The 16,335-nt window shown below is 40.4% G+C and overlaps 1 protein-coding gene across 10 annotated transcripts in view; it reads left to right on the top strand.

Annotated features, from left to right (window-relative positions):
- ST3GAL6 (ST3 beta-galactoside alpha-2,3-sialyltransferase 6) overlaps window positions 1-16,335 on the top strand; it is a 95,296-nt gene that overhangs the window by 22,398 nt on the left and 56,563 nt on the right. For 2 of the 10 annotated variants that reach the window (XM_024759269.1, XM_024759274.1), the window contains exon 1: window positions 8,547-9,536. The exons of the other annotated variants lie outside the window; for them this stretch is intronic. The gene's annotated coding sequence lies outside the window, so the exon portion shown is untranslated. Of the gene's footprint in view, window positions 1-8,546; window positions 9,537-16,335 lie in introns of those variants that run through there. 10 annotated transcript variants of the gene reach the window in all.

The raw sequence follows: 16,335 nt of genomic DNA on the forward strand, positions 1-16,335 counted from the left end.
TTCTGGCTTCAAACTGTCCTTAATCCTGGAGGGGGAGGGGAGGTCTTCATTGGTTGCCCTTGGGGCTTCTCTTGAGCAGTATTTTTATCAGCTTCACTCTGATTGCCAACCCGCAGATTGTACCGTGTCTCCGTATTATGGTGCAATAAAGCAAGACTGCTGTTTTGATCTTTTCAGTAGATTTGTTAGAAGTACTCAATTTATTCTTATGCCCCGAATCAATACAAATCTTCGGGGCTCAGAAAAGAATAGAGGAACAGTTTTGGCAGAAGAATGCCATTAAATGCTATTTTATTAAATCTATGCTATTTTATTAAATCTTCCCAACCACCCTATGAGACAGGAATGCTTAACCTTATGTTATAGTTAAAAAAACTGAGACTGCCCAAGGTTAAGTGACCTAGAATGGATCACAGGAAGGTCACTTCACCTCTGCCTTACACCATTCCAGGAAGCCTCTGTAGCAGACGTTCTTCACCAATTCTTCCATTCATTTGCATATCTTTCTCCTTTGCCTTCCACAGTGCTCATTTATATACCCCCTGATCGGAACACAGATTAATTCTTTTTTTTTCAGAACTATTTATTAATAGTATTAAGCAGAAATATATACAGAAAACATACTCTGAATAATGGCTACACATATAATTTTCAGCAGATACTTACAAATATTCATGTCTCCCTTTCTTTTGATTAATGTTTTTTTAAACATCTTTATTAGAGTATAATTGCTTTACAACGGTGTGTCAGTTTCTGCTTTATAACAAAGTGAATCAGTTATACATATACATATGTCCCCATATCTCTCCCCTCTTGCATCTCTCTCCCTCCCACCCTCCCCACAGATTAATTCTTAATTACCCCTCATGCTTGGCTTCTTGAGCAGGTGCTCTGCATACTTTGTCTTTCCTTCTGATTAGCTCCAGAATTTCAACAATTAGTTATCCTCTATCTCCTCCATACCTTTGACATGGCCCTTGGGTGTGCTGTGTCTGGCCAGGTTTACAAGGTCATGTTATCTCCATTGGTTTATGTTCTGAAAGTTCTTTTCATTCTGAATACGTGTATATTCTCACCGAAGTTCCTGCTCATCCTTCTTGCCTGGAAGAAATCTTGCCAGGGCTACAGCCCCACCCTCACAGCTGAAATGAATCTCTCCTGTTTCTCCCAAATACAGTGGACAACAGCACACACCACGATTTCCAATCGAACCCTGATAAGTTAGAAATAAAAAGTAGTTTGGAGTGAGCTTGATGTATGGAACAGGCTGTCTGCCTTGGACATTACAGTGTTTCAGTAGAAAACTGTATTTATGATTCCATGTCAGGGTGTTAGAAGCACAGTTCCCTCACCACAGTGGGGTAGCAGGCGTTCTTTCCCACGATGGTGACTGAATTGGTGGAAGTGTCTCAGACTCGGTCAGGAACTTGGCTGCCATACAGTCAGGCTAAGAAGCGATAATATTATGGGGGTGAGGTTATGAGGGTAAAAGTGCGGAGCAGTAGGATCTGAGTCTCATCCATATTTCTTTTTCCTTTTCTTCTTTTTTTTCGCAGGGGGCAGATCTTTTGGTCATCCAGCTTCCCATTTACTGTCACAACCTTCTGCATCTGATCAGGGCTTTCCTCTTCCTGGACCATTGGGAAAAGGCGAAGGAAAGCACCCAACCCTTAGGAGATTTTCTTACCTTCAACACTGGAATGCTGAGTGAAGAGGATCTCTTCTTCTGCATTCTCTCTTCCCCCTTACACTTGAAACACAGTGGGCCAATGCCATCATTTCATCCAGTAGCACAGAGTAATGCTGGTCTTTGAAGGATTCTTTAAACATTGATTTACTTTTTATGTGGTTGGGAATGGAAAGGTCTGTGGGAGATGAGGGAATAAGGCCTCCAGATGAGGAAATGGAAAGGAAGCTGGAAATTTCTCCAAGGGAAACAGCGTTACTCTCGCCTTCATGGGTTGTGGAAGCAGGCCCAGAGTTGGTGTAGCTGTGGGTCATGGTCACTATGCTTTGATGGGGCAACGAGGGAGCAGAGAGTGGTTTTGCAGTGGCTCTTGCGTGACTTTCCACAGTCATCTATATGGTGGGACTTGAGATTTAACCAATATTTACTGCGTACCCACCATGTAATAGATGTTCTAGGTAGGTCATGCGGCGTTGAACAAAACAGATGAAGCTCCCACTCTTACAGAGCTTGTGTTTCTGTGGGAAATGGAATCAATAAACCAGATACAAATAAATGGAAAAACGTTTTTCAGATAGAGATGAGTGTTACAAAGACAATGCAATGTGGGCGCGTGCCAGACAGGGCATGGGGGAAGCCAGTTTAGAGCAGTCAGAGAGCTGCTGTGAGGAGGGCATATTTGAAGTGAGATGTGAAAGAGCAGAAGGAAGAGCATTCTAGGCAGAGGGAACAGCAACTGCAAAGGCCCTGAGGCATAAATGAATTTGGGATGTCTGGAGGACTTGTAGATGGAGAAGAGTGCAGAAGGGCAAGAGAGGAGATGAAGTCAGTGAGGCAGGCGGAAGACCGCTTATGTGAAGATTTTAAGTCCTAGAAAGGAGTTTGAATTGTGTTTTTATTAGAATGGGCTGCCACTGGAGACTTTCAATTAGAGACTCAGTCTTCACCTGGTGGGCAATGGGCTTCCCTGTTTCTCTCTCTCTCTCTCTCTCACACACACACACACACACATTTTCACTCTCAGTTTTTCTTCTCCCCATTAATTGTCCATCACTGATTTCCCCTTCTTTGCCCTAGGTTAGAGCACAGGCATATCCACACTGAAAAGCAGGGCTCACAGGACTGTGGACAGTGTTCCTCTTACCCTCTGAAATAAATCCATATACTCAGTTTCAATTTCAAGCATGAAACTCCCCATCACTAGCTCTGATTTCTTAGCCTCTCTCCAGACTGAATATCTAGTTGTCTCTAAGTCTCTGGATTGGCTGGTGACATCTGAAACTAGATACTAAGAAGTATCTAGTCAAATCAATCATAGTTGGTATCTTTTGCAAGACAATGATTGTCCCAAAAGGGGATATTCTGTGTAACAAGAAGGTCTTGCCTTTTCCAGAGCTCCCACTCTCTTTCCCCAGCCTATGCAGTCTGATATGAGAGGTAGTTTCAGTGGAAATGTGCAGGACTCTTATAATAGTTGCCATGGGACTAGACTATGCCTCAGAAATTTCATTTCTATTGTTCTTTGTAGATGATCTTGTCAGTCTTAGAGTAACACTTAAATCATGAAAGCTTATGTCCAAGTCGATATCTCCTAGTAGCACTGGTTTATCAGAAATGAACAGAAGCATTTTATCAGTTATCCTTTGATTCCAGGATAGCTCATTATTGCCAGTACATAACTCTCTGGGGAAGCTTGGTATACTCTTTAGAGAGAAAATTGCTTTTGAGATTATTTAGCCAGATGCCCTGCTCATTTATTAATTTACATACTTAACATACGTAGTATAATTTACATACTATTTCATATATAGCACAACTCACTTTCAGCTTTTCGTGTCTGTTTCTGTCTGATGTAGTGGCATAAAATCTGGAACACGTTTCTATTTGAGAGGGCAGCAATTATGTCTTGTCTTGTTCGCCCCTGTGTCCTCGGAACCTGGTGTGGTGTCCAGAACACTATAGATGGCCATGGATTAACTCACAATGTGAATATATTGGCTCAGCTGTAACATCTTTATAACTCTTAGGATTATAACTATTAGTATCATCAATTTGTCATCTCAAAAACTTAACACGTTGGAGAAGACAGGTGAAAGGTGAATTCATTACTGTGGATTAGTCTATATTAATTAAAACTCTTCTGGTTTTGAAACTCTTCTTTTTGAAAATAATATAGTATACTTAGGCTGACACGTAAGAGACCGGTATGTGAATATTATCAGGTGGATATTCTCAAATTTGTTTTCGTGTACAGTAAACTTTCAGAACAGTTTCATAATTCATAACTTATGATAATTTGAGTTGGGTTAGTCAGTTAGCTGGGTATGTGATTACATTAGTGAGGAAATAAGTGTGCCAAGAGCATGGATAATGGAATCATTTCCCTCTTTAATAGCCCAGTGTCTCACATCCATGATGTCATGCCCTTTAGGAGGCAGAGATTTGCACCGCTTGAGTTCCAGTGCTTATTATGATATTTCTTAGGTTTCTGTTATGTATCATTTTACCTAACTGGAGACACACACAGATGCCCTGGGGATAAAAAGCTCTCCTCATTGAGATTGCCAGAGCTGGGAGGAGTCCCTGCCTGGCAGAGGGAACTGAGAGGGGCCCAGCTGTGGGCTTTTGCTGAGACTCATAGTGACAAAGTTTCTCACAAAGAACGGTGCCTTCAGAGGGCATTTTCCTGGTTAATACAGATATTCAAGGACATGCTGTTACATAAACAAAGCCTTCTTGTCTTCGAGCTGATTTTACGGAGTCTCCCTCCCCCCACCCCATCATATTTTAGTCCTCAGAGAAGTTATCAGCCCACTGCTTCAGACAGCTTGGAGGAGTTTTCTTCTTAGGAAAGATTCTATTGTAACTATTTAGGCCAGCACCATAGAAGGTGCTGCTTTTATTAAAATAATAAAATAAAATATGTATAAAAATACAATATAAAGTATAACAAATGAAATAAAATAAAATGAAATGCTTTTATTAAAATCTGTACAACCCTTTAGTATGTAAGAGTCCTTCATGTATTAAGGGATAGAAGAGGCAAAGGTAAGGGAATATGTACATTTTCTATGTTCAGCCTAGAGCCAAAGAATAAAAGATCAGATTATTTTTTTAATTCCCTGACTTCTTTTTAGGGATAATATACAGCTAATATAAAATTAGATAATGTAATATATAATAATTATTATAATATAATAAAGATAATATAAAGTTATAAAACTGCACTTAAAAATTGAGAAATGGGTTATCCAGTTGCATTTAGACAAGAGCAATGAGATGATAATCCAGTTGCATTTCAACTGGGTTTTCAACTTCTTTTCAGCAACAGCAACTAATTTAATTTATAATTTTATTTAATTGACAGACTCTGCAAGTTAAAGGAACTCTGTTGTAAATGTAAATGATCTTTGTAAGATGAAGAATACTGCTTTCAAGATACTTTTGATATTTGGAGCCAATATTTCAAGTATATGTCAAAAGAAGTTAGCTAATCACTCTTGTTTGATCCCAGCTATGCTACAATTAAATTAGAAATAATTGGATTTTTTTCTTAAGCAGGATGTTAAGGGATATGTGTAATTTCTGATCATGAAGTACCTGTAAATGTTTCGCAGGCCCTGATTGTTTTTGGAGGACAAAACTGGCCCACCTATTGCAAAACAAAAACAACAACTCCCTCCACCAACTATTTTTACAGAATCGGTGTGTAGGGCTCTTCTGCTTTAACCATAAGTAATATAATCATATTCTTATAAAAAGCTTCTACCCAAGTTCTCTACCTATGACCACCAATATTCCTGTCCACACACCTTTTATAATAGCATTCCTCAAGCATGGGTTTTATTATGGAAATTTTTTCTGCTCAAAAATCCAGAGAATTTCTCCCACAGGTCTTTGAAGTTTTCTGCCATCTCCTGTTGCTAACTTTCTTTTCACTCTTCCATTTGCACTGCAGTCACTGGCAAGCCTCCTGGCGCTGCAGCTTGCTAGGGTCCTTTGACACTTAGTGCCTTTCTCCTTCCACTCCACACTCCCCCTCCCCCATCCAAGCCAGGTGATAACCTGCCTTCGTTTCCCAGCTTCATGGCTAATAACTGCACGACTGTGAACGCATTGCCTAACTTCTGTGAGCATCACTTTCTTTATCTGTAAACTTGAAATAATGCCCACATCACAGTTATGATAATTAGAAAGAAAACACGTATAAATAGTTCAGCATAGTTCCTGCCAAATATCAAACATTTAATCAATGTTGTTACATGACTATTATTATTATAACTCTATTATTATAGCTGTTCTTCCTCGAATAGTTAAAATTTGACTTTCTCCAAAAAGTCTTTCTGTTTGGCCTTCTCTAGCTCTAATTTTTTCTCCAGTCTGTGTCCTCTTAGACCCTGACTTCACTTTGGACTCTATTAATCTAGTCATGTTGTATTTCTTTAATTATTTTTCAGTGAACAGCAACAAATATTTGGGCACCTATCATGTGCCAGGCACAGTGCTATTTACAACATAGAGATCCATGGGCATGCAGTGGAGGGATACAGTGTGTGTGTGTGTGTGTGTGTGTGTGTGTGCGTGTGTGTGCGCGCGTGCGCACACACACACAGAGACACACACCACACGGGCTTCAGGTGAAGATGGGGCGTGAAAATCTGTTGGTTGAATAGCACTGTGAGTTTTTCAGAATAAGCTAGGGTTAAGAAGTAAAAACTACTCTATTCAGATGTCCATTAAAAAATTAACATCTTTTCATCTTTTTCTATAGTATAAAAAATGATAGTTATAGTTTCTGTATTCTTTTTTTTTTTTAAAAAGAATGATATTGGAGGACAACTTCAGATCACTTCTTTTTTTAAAAAATTAATTAATTAATTAATTTTTGGCTGTGTTGGGTCTTCGTTGATTGGCTCGGGCTTTCTTTAGTTGCTGCGAGCGGGGACTACTCTGTTGTGGTGTGCAGGCTTCTCATTGCAGTGGCTTCTCTTGTTGCGGAGCACGGGCTCTAGGTGCATGGGCTTCAGTAGCTGTGGACCGCAGGCTTTAGTAGTTGTGCCTCGTGGGCTCTAGAGTGCAGGCTCAGTAGTTGAGGCTCACGGGCTTAGTTGCTCTGTGGTATGTGGGATCTTCCCGGACCAGGGCTAGAACCTGTGTCACCTGCATTGGCAAGCGGATTCTCAACCACTGCTCCACCAGGGAAGCCCCAGTTTCTGTATTCTTGAAAAAGCTTTACATGTGCTTTCTTCCTTAGAAGCTCCTCTATCCTCATCCAAATACAGGGTAAAGGTAGAAAAGGAAGTCTTCCTTGAAGAGCAGAATCCCACTAGACCATTCCAGTTTATGGCGGGGAGGGCAAAGGATGGGAGGGAACAATCCAGGCAGCAGGAACAGCATGATCAAAGGCACTGAGGCATGAAACTGTTGAGTAGGATGGAGAACTGTGCAGAATTTCATGCTCATAGAGCATAATGTTCAAAATCAAGCATTTTGGGAGATGATGCAGTAGAGAATGTAGGGGTCAGCTAAATCAGACTCAGAAAAAAAAAAAAAAAAAAAATCAGACTCAGAGCCCTATGGCCTATATGTTTACATCTCCCTATAAGGATATGCAGTTGGGTAGGTCTACATAGACAATTTTAACAAATTTATATATAACAATTTATAACAGTCAAATTCTGCACATTGCTTCTAAAGTTGCACTTGGATTTTACATGTGGCATGGAATACATCTCTTCCATTTGCTGTTTTCATAAGAAAATGATGAAAACATTAGTTACCTGTAATATATAATTGATATCAGAGCTCTCAGTTTTTAATAACTTAAGTGTTTGAAAGATAGAAATGTGAAGGAGTTACCTGGTGGCCTAGTGGTTAGGATACCAGGTTTTCACTGCCATGGCCCAGGTTCAATCCCTGGTTGGGGAACTGAGATCCTGCAAGGCATGTGCAGTGCAGCAAAAAAAAAAAAAAAAAATTGTGAAGTATCATTTGAGACTTCTGAAGCCTGGGTTTCTATATGAAAGTTGAGAGTAGAGAGGAACTTCAACAGGACAGAGACATCTAAGAACAGACCAGAGAGAGGATCATTACAAATTCGTAGCCTTGAAACTTTCAGTACCTCCCTAATACATTTCACACCCAAGAAAGCCACAGCTTCGTCTTCTATAATTATGTGATTGATAATTTGTGTGTATAATTTGATCAATATTTGATTTTTATTTCTTTGTTTGCATTGCAGTTAATGTTTGGCTTCCTTTTCTCCCTCTCCACTCCCTTTTTTTACCCCTCTCCTCCTCTCCCTCCCATTTTTTTTTTTTTTTTTAAAGAAGATGTTGGGGGTAGGAGTTTATTAATGAATTAATTAATTATTTTTGCCGTGTTGGGTCTTCGTTTCTATGCGAGGGCTTTCTCTAGTTGTGGCAAGCGGGGGCCACTCTTCATGGTGGTGCACAGGCCTCTCACTATCACGGCCTCTCTGGTTGCGGAGCACAGGCTCCAGACGCGCAGGCTCAGTAGTTGTGGCTCACGGGCCTAGTTGCTTCGTGGCATGTGGGATCCTTCCAGACCAGGGCTTGAACCCATGCCCCTGCATTAGCAGGCAGATTCTAAACCACTGCGCCACCAGGGAAGCCCTCCCCGCTCCCATTTTTAAGGCAACATTCAGTTTGTTTTTTTTTTAAATTAATTTATTTTATTCTATTTATTTTTGGTTGTGTTGGGTCTTCATAGCAGTGCGCAGTCTTCTCATTGTGGTGGCTTCTCTTGTTGTGGAACACGGGCTCTAGGTGTGCGGGCTTCAGTAGTTGTGGCTCACAGGCTCTAGAGTGCAGGCTCAGTAGTTGTGGTGCACGGGCTTAGTTGCTCCATAGCATGTGGGATCTTCTTGGAGCAGGGCTCGAACCCGTGTCCCCTGCATTGGCAGGCAGATTCTTAACCACTGAGCCACCAGGGAAGCCCCATCAGTTAGTTTTTGATACATCAATATGTTATTTAGAGCTTATGCAATGTCTGATGTTAAATGTCTGAATTATATTTAATTCTAGAAAATCTAATGTGTTTTTATTACAGAAATATGTTTTCTACAAAGTCTGAGTGGTGTCCAGTGTAGTTTAACTCTGTCTTTTGGTGTTGATTTCTCTTGCTTAGGAATTAAGCAATAGGACTGAAAACTCCCTAAACATAAGAGTGTAAAATTCCCGGAAGAAAATTAGATGCGAAAGAAAAAAAAACACTGGAATTTACTTGAGGTGTAATTAGCCTGAAAATGGAATGTGTGGGAGGGGTCCGCAAGGAGGCTAGGAAAACAGAGGGCAGATCAAAAAGTGTCTTACTGCGTTTCCAGCACTACTGAGGGAAGAATGTATCCTTATTATAGGTCTGTGGTTATCAAACAACTTTTCTTATCACCCAGGGATTTGCCTCTAGAAGTTGTCAATCTTCCAGTTTAACTATATGTACTCCTTGGCTCTTATATTTTTCTCATTATAAGTGAATTACTTTGGCATTTCCATTTATACACCAGCTCCTGGGAGCTGAACATCTCAGGTAAACTGACCACTCAAATGTCTGAACCAGCACAGCTGAGCAGCTAACTCTTGGGTTGGGGCTTCTCCCAGGTAATGCCTTTTTCTGAGGTTCTGCCTAGGCTGCCAACACCTCTATTTCTTGGACAGCTCCAATTTCTCTCTCTCTCTCTCTTTTTTAAAGTAAAGTTCTTATGGAAATATATTGGACATACAGAGGAATACACAAACCATCTAAGTATAATTTGATACGTTTCCTCGCAGTGAACACACCCACGCTACGTGCCTCTGGATGAAGAGCTAGAACATTACCTGCCCTCCAGGTGTGTACCATGTGCTCCCACACAGTCACTGCTCCCCTCCTTGAATGTAACCACCATTCTGACTTTTTTTTTTTGTGGCCTCTCCTGTTGCGGAGCACAGGCTCCGGACACACAGGCTCAGCGGCCATGGCTCACGGACCCAGCTGCTCAGTGGCATGTGGGATCTTCCCGGACTGGGGCACGAACCCGTGTCCCCTGCATCGGCATGCGGACTCTCAACCACTGCGCCTCCAGGGAAACCCTCTTTTTCCTTTTAATTTGAATTAACACCCAGGTATTCTGAATGACTCTAGAGCATCAGGGTCCCTCTGGCTGAGAGTACGGACTAGGCATCAAGAAGGGTGTTATAGGTTCAACTGTGTCTCCCTAAAAAGGCACGTTGAAGTTCTAACTCCCAGTACCTCAGAATGGGAACTCATTCGAAAATAGGGTCATTGCAGGTGTAATTAGTTAAGATGAGGTCATGCTGGAGTTGGATGGACCCTTAGTCCAGTGTGACTGGTGTCCTTATAAGAAGCATCTGTGTGAAGACAGAGACAGAGAGAGAGCACTGTGTGAAGGCAGTGGATTGGAGTGATGATCTATAAACCAGGGAATGCCAAGGAATGCTAGCAAACCACCAGAAACTAGAAAGAGGCAAGGAAGGTTTCTCCCCTACAGGTTTCAGAGGGAGCATGGCCCTGCCAACACTTAGATTCTGGACTTCTAGCCTCCAGAACTGTGAGATAATACACTTCTGTTATTGTAAGCCACCCTGTTTGTGGTACTTTGTTGTTGCAGCCCTAGAAAATGAATGCAGAGCATCTGCGGCAGGCCTGGTGCCCTGACCCCTCTTCTCTCTGTCCCCCAGAGTGCACCTGATCCTTGGTTGTGGAATTGCCCTGGCTACACCCTTTTGAAGCTGCTCCTGTCCTAGCTCACAGAGTGCCCTGTCTTGCCCCTGGTTGTTCCACGTCTGTGTTGTGGAAGACAAGGTTTCATTACATTCGTATGACTTTTTCTTTATTTCTTCACTCTGCTCTTCCCTAGTATTTTCAGACTGAATCAGTTTGGTTTCCTGACATACCCCAGACCAAGCTTTGTAAATCAGCCCTCTCTGCTTTCCCACCATTGCGTATCTGGGTCTCTGCTGAGGTGTCCGTAATCCATCCTCCCAGACCCAGACTGAGCCACCGTCTCCGTCTAGTGTTGTCCCCAGTTCCTCTGATCCACAATCCTCTCTGATAGGAAACAAAAAGAACTTTATTCTTTAAATGAAATCCCTATTTCCAATAGTATGGCATGCTGTAAATAAAGGTTTCATTTTGTTGTACTTACGCATATCAAAGGCTGGTTCTCGTTTCAGAAAATAAAAAAGCCCTCAGATCAAAAAGCAGCTCAACAATTAGGCTTTAGTTAGTAATAACGAACGAGGCAGAGCCTATTCGATGATGGAGTATTTTTTTCTTCAGCAAAGGATTGGTTTTAGACTGCCTGACAGTAACTTATCGATTTCTTATTCTGGGCTGAGTTTCTGGTGTGAGGGGAATGATAAGGATGGGACTGTTGTTAAGTCCCCAGGGTGACTTCATAGACTCAGGCCACTTCCTTTGTTCTTTTGTACTGTTGCTTCAGGACCTAGGGATTCTGGTGGCTTTTGTCTTAAACGCTCTTAGTACAGACTCTCCCTTCACCTTATACGTCTGTAGCCTAGGGTGGTTACAGAGTGCATGTGCCTTTTAACTGCCCCTGCTTTTTGTTCAGAGGCCATTGTTTACTGCTAGTAACTACTGGGGAAGTCTCCAGACATTTTAAAATATCACAAACATGGGGAAGTTTCAAAAGTTTAAGCATTTCAACTTTTCGTTCCTGGCTTATTGGTGATTCCTTATTCTCTTGCTAAGAATCTCTCAACCTCTAATTTCTGCTGTTCATACAATATGTTTTGCCCTTTGAGGGAGAATGCAAAAAAGTTGCATGTTTTAGGCTTCTCTCTGTGTATTCTCTATAATATACATATTATTTAATTGAAAAATAATAAGAGAGTACACTTTGAAACTACAGGTAAGAGGTTAGAATTAGGCAAAATGTTACGTTCGGTATGTTTAATCGTCTATGTTTTTATGGACTTGTCTTTAGAGCATCTGTGTTGTCAGCTCAGACAGTCCTTGTTCCTTGAGATCTTGTGCCATGTGATGGATGAGTAATACGTATCTGTGTTGGATGGATGGATGGACAGATGGACAAGTGGATGATGGAGCTGCTCCATTTGCTTGGCCTGTTATTTCACTGAACTACTGGTAGGATGATTTTCTGTTGAGTTCAGAGCTGCCTCCTGAAGCCTGGGTAGGTTTTCCTAAGCCGAGGGGGTTTTCTTGGGCTGGAGACCAGGGATCTAGAGGAAGTGATATCTCCTTGACTCTCGCCTGTGGAATGTGCTAAAACATTTGGCTAATTGTGACCATGGAGTCAAACAGTCTGACTCCATTGTGATCCCCAGTGCACTGGAGTTACTTCTTTCAATGGAAACCCAGATTTCTTTTTTTATTCACCTTCTTGGGGATGGTGTACAATTCTTTGGAAATCTGCTAGGAGAAGAGATGTTTCTTCCCCCTCCCTTCAAAGAGAATGCTCTTATTCAAATTTCCTTTGCTCCTTCTAGATTAGGTTTTGTTTTGCTTAGTTTTGTTTTTGGCTGAGCTGCGCCTTGCAGGGTCTTAGTTCCCCAACCAGGGATTGAACCCCAGTCTTGGCGGGGAAAGCGCCAAGTCCTAACCTAACCGGCCTGCCAGGGGATTCCCGAGACTAGGTTGTTTTATAGTGTAAAGAATGCAGCCATTAATCTATATTTTAAAACATCTGCCTTTTGAGGTTTTCTCAGATTCTTTATAGAAAATGATGCTAAAGGGATAGGAAACCCATAGACGTAGACTTGACTTCAGTTTATGCTGGATGATAAACCTTGTTACAATGTCCTTGAGCTAAAAATTTTCATTAACGTAGATAGATCATTGTGTATAGTCACACTGTTTATGGGTCTAAAGACTTCAGGGTGAAAGACCTGGCATTTCATTGTTTTGCTTAATTGTCCACTTTATTTAGCATTGACTCTGGCTCATAGTAGGCACTTCCCAATCCCTCAGTTCTAAAGAGAAATTTAGTTATCTTTCTGTGGGGTTGTACCTTGGATTATGTTCTGGCCAAAACACTGAACAAAGCATTCCAGAGAGACCTCTGGTTTGTTTATCTACTTGCTCAAATGCTCTAACTTTTCTGCCTAGTCAGTGTGGTTATCAGAAAAAGAAAGTGATTGTAAGAAGGCTATTTTCAGCATCCACTTTTTCTTCAGTGTGTTTTGTTTTCAACGGGATGATCATAGATTCACCTTACCTAGAAATGTACTTTTTTACTTAAAATACTATTAACTAATACTATTAACTTCCCGTTTTCAGAGAGTCATGGTATTTTAAATATCTACGTAGTTTTAAACAACTTGAATGATCAAAGTTAATGTTTTAGAAAAAAGACTCTATGCAAAAGTGAAATTTCAATTTTAAAGTATTTCTAGCAATTTGTAAGTTTCACTGTCTTAGTAAACTTTTTTCTAGATTGGAAAAAAAAAGATTTTGCTCCAAAATGACATTTAGATTAGCAGTTCTCTGAAAACAACCTAAATGTCTCTGGTAGGGAATGGAAAGCTTTGTGATATATTTGGTTGATAGGATACTCTACAGAACTTAAAAAGAATGAACAAGACCTTTATGCTTCAATATGGATGGACCTCAAAACCAAAAGTGTAGCGTGAAAAACGCAAATTTCAGAATAGTATGTATTTGTTATGTCAATGTTAAACATTACTTTAAACAATATTACATACCACATAATGTTTTTGAATGCATGTGGGTGTGTACACATGTGTGAATAAAAAGTAGATAAATTTGTGATAGTGGTTGCCTCTCAGAGAAGAGGAACATGGTAAGGAGGGGAACATAAATCTCCATTAAAAAAAAATCCCTGAGAAGATATGGCTATTTTGGTTAATGGGTTCATGGGCATTTGTTATATTAACATTTGGACTTCTGTTAATGGGTTTTTTTAAAAAAATATTTATTTATTTGGTTGCGCTGGGTCTTAGTTGCGGCTCACCTGCTCCTTAGTTGTGGCACACGGGCTCCTTAGTTGTGGCATGCAAACTCTTAGTTGAGGCATGCATGTGGGATCTAGTTCCCTGACCAGGGATCGAACCTAGGCCCCCTGCATTGGGAGTATGGGGTCCTAACCTCTGCGCCACCAGGGAAGTCCCTGTTAACATTTTTGTAATGAAAAAATTCCATGTAATATTTCCTAATGAGATAGATTCCAACCTAGGAACCATACATTTATGAAGACTCTGGGAATGGGACTGAAGCTATTCCAATACATCTATATTTCACAATATTATTCTGTGAAAAATGAAAATTGACAGAATGAATCTTGAAGATGAGGAAAGCTCCAAGTTGATCTGGCTCCTGGAAAGCTAGAATAGCTTACAGATTCAGAATAATCTGAATTATTAGATTACTGCCTAGATTACTGCCTACAACTGCCTAGCCAAACCCCTTGTTTGACACCTAACTTTGAGACCTTGGACAAGTTAACTTCTCTAAGCCTCTCAGTTTCCTCATTTACAAAATTAGAATAACAGGCCCATCTCAGCACTGTTGTGAGGGTTCTATGAGTTCATGCATGTCGTAGGGCATGCAACAAAGATTAGCTCTTATCATTTTCATGCTTACTCCTGTTATCGGCAACCTCAATTCTTCTGGCGAACTGTTCTCATTTTCACTTCAGAATCTTCGCAAATGCTGTTTCTTCTGACTGGGATGCTTTTCATTTCCACCCTGATTTCTTCTGGTTAACTCCTTCTCAGAGGAGTTCTCTGAATTTTCTCAAATTCCTCTGAGAAGCTCCCTGTCCTTCCCCACCTGGGTAAGTTTCTTGTCAGACCACAAGTGTAATTTAATACTTACTTATATAGTAATAACTCTAAGTACTATTACTTAATAGTAATAAAACTACTTGCTAATTTCTGCTTCTCTCCTGGATTGTAGACTGTTTTTCTTCTTCACTTCTGTATCTTCAGTGCCTATGACAAGGGCTGGCATTAGGAAATTAATTATTGACTAAATCAGCAAAGTTATAGTAGAGGTAAAAACTTTCAGAGTTAATTTTACTAGGAAATGAATTGACTCCCTTTGCCTAGAGGATTCATTTAGCTGGTATTCGGAAGTAAATCTAGGACTATATGATTTAATTAAAAAATATGTATCCCATGTACTGGTTTATTTGTAATAATAATTAGAAGATACCCCAAATTAAGATTCACATCATATTTGTAATTTGACTTTGGAGGGTCATCTGATGGATAGTAACATAAGTATCATCACATACTTTCATTTACTGTGGAAAGCAGGAACATTTCCAATTGCTTTAATCTTAAGATTTGATACATGCTCATCTGATCCTTTACCCTCAAGCTAACTGACTTTTTTAAGAGTAGCAAAAGAGGAATTAACAAACAGGAAATGATATGTCTCAAGGAGCAGAATAAGCTAGGTTCATTCAGAATAAACTGATGTAATAAGTAGCTTGAAAAAAAGGGCTTTTGTAAGTCAGATGGAATGTTACTTATAACTTTTAAGCAAACTATAAAACAGTAAACCCTTTGGAAGGAGAACTTACAGAGTAGGAGGAAAGACAGGAAACTGGTTCCTCCTTAGTTGTGGGTTTATTTACTCTGGGAGAGAAACCTAAGAAGGCTTTACAGTTTGAGGAAGGTCTGTGTGTTCAGATATTAGCATATTTCCCCAGGAAAGACATCACACAGAATTTTGAACTGATTAAAAGCCCAAATTTATGAGATAAGTAGGGAGCTGAGCAAAATATGAACAAGAAAGAAACTTTCAAAGCATTGAAAGAATTTTTTGACCCAGATGGGGTGGTGGGGAGGTGAAATTTCAGGGCTAGGAAAATAATGCAAGGCCCTATGTTGAAAAAGAAGACTACAAATGTAGCCTTAGGAGTCTACCCTCGCCACCTTTGGAGGCAAATGATTTTGTAACAAATCACTGGGAAAAATTACTTTATAGCCATATTTTGTCTTATCCTACTTCTCTGTTAACTATTGTATACTGAAATCATAAGTAACTGCATTTTTTTTTTTTTTAAAAGAACAGATTTATTTATTTATTTATTTATTTTTGCTGTGTTGGGTCTTCGTTTCTGTGCAAGGGCTTTCTCCAGTGTGGCAAGCGGGGGCCACTCTTCATCGCGGTGCGTGGGCCTCTCACTATCGCGGCCTCTCTTGTTGAGGAGCACAGGCTCCAGATGCACAGGCTCAGTAGTTGTGGCTCACGGGCCTAGTCGCTCCGCGGCATGTGGGATCCTCCCAGACCAGGGTTCGAACCCATGTCCCCTGCATTAGCAGGCAGATTCCCAACCACTGCGCCACCAGGGAAGCCCAGTAACTGCATTTTTAATGCTGAGCATATACTCATTCATTCATCAGGACACGCTTATTTGGTTTCAGTTATTTACCAAGCTTGGAGTAAAAGCATCATTTTTTAATCCTTTTTTAATTGAAATGAAACATGTATTCTTTAAAATTGGACAAAATTACTTATTGTTCAAAAGTTTCACCTGGGGGGTACTGGAAGATACCACCATACACCCTTTTTATTTTTAATTTGAAGGTTTGTGCCTGCACAATTCTGCTAATAACTGCTTTACCTATTTATTCATCATCTGCCCCCAAATCAGGGTTGGAGTACTTTTGAAGCCA

Source organism: Neophocaena asiaeorientalis, unplaced genomic scaffold (assembly GCF_003031525.2).
Source record: "Neophocaena asiaeorientalis asiaeorientalis breed wild unplaced genomic scaffold, Neophocaena_asiaeorientalis_V1.1 scaffold197, whole genome shotgun sequence".
Lineage (NCBI taxonomy): Eukaryota > Metazoa > Chordata > Mammalia > Artiodactyla > Phocoenidae > Neophocaena > Neophocaena asiaeorientalis.